This window comes from Arachis ipaensis, chromosome B03, assembly GCF_000816755.2.
Source record: "Arachis ipaensis cultivar K30076 chromosome B03, Araip1.1, whole genome shotgun sequence".
In the NCBI taxonomy this organism is placed as follows: domain Eukaryota; kingdom Viridiplantae; phylum Streptophyta; class Magnoliopsida; order Fabales; family Fabaceae; genus Arachis; species Arachis ipaensis.
The window spans coordinates 40638064-40638921 of record NC_029787.2 but is presented as its reverse complement, the minus strand read 5'-3'; the positions used below and the strand labels follow the sequence as shown (position 1 = coordinate 40638921).

The 858-nt window shown below is 37.2% G+C and overlaps 1 protein-coding gene across 3 annotated transcripts in view; it reads right to left on the bottom strand.

Annotated features, from left to right (window-relative positions):
• LOC107630378 overlaps positions 1-858 on the bottom strand; it is a 13222-nt gene that overhangs the window by 2970 nt on the left and 9394 nt on the right. The gene's annotated exons all lie outside the window — the stretch shown is intronic.

Below are 858 nucleotides of genomic sequence, written 5' to 3'. Positions count from 1 at the left end.
TTTCTTTCTGATTTGGACCTTGACTTTAACCGCTCAGTCTCAAGTTTTCACTTGACACCTTCACGCCACAAGCACATGGTTAGGGACAGCTTGATTTAGCCGCTTAGGCCAGGATTTTATTCCCTTAGGCCCTCCTATCCACTGATGCTCAAAGCCTTGGGATCCTTTTTATTACCCTTGCCTTTTGATTTTAAGGGCTATTGGCTTTTTCTGCTTTTTTTTTTTGGCTGCTTTTTCTTGCTTCAAGAATCATTTTTATGATTTTTCAGATTATCAATAACATGTCTCATGTTCACCATTCTTTCAAGAGCCAACATATTTAACAGTCTTAAACAACAAATTCAAAAGACATATGCATTGTTCAAGCATTCATTCAGAAGACAGAAAGTATTGCCACCACATGTAACTAATGAGAATTTCTCTTATTAAAACTCGAAATTTTATTGCCTCTTATTCAAAAGATCTACTATTTTATTCATGTTTGCTGATGATGAGAAAAACAAACTATGGCTTAATTGGAGATAAAATCAAAATAGATACTAATTACTACTATATGACTCCTAAGGTGAACTTCTATAACGACACTATCACAGAGTTAAAGCAGAGATTGGAATTTAACAACCTTTGTTCTGGGAAATGGGTGTTCCTCTGATCCGTGGGGTGCTTGATTCTTCAAGAGAAAACTTCTGGCGCTTCAATTCCCTTAAGTCATGCCCTTGCTCCTCTTGTTCTTTAAACATATAGGTCAGCATTTGACTGTGTTCCTTCTGTTCTTTTATCATTTGCTCCATAGCTTCCCGTATCTTGGTGACAGACGTCTCAAGATACTCCCAGTATTCAGATTGAGGGATTTCTGGG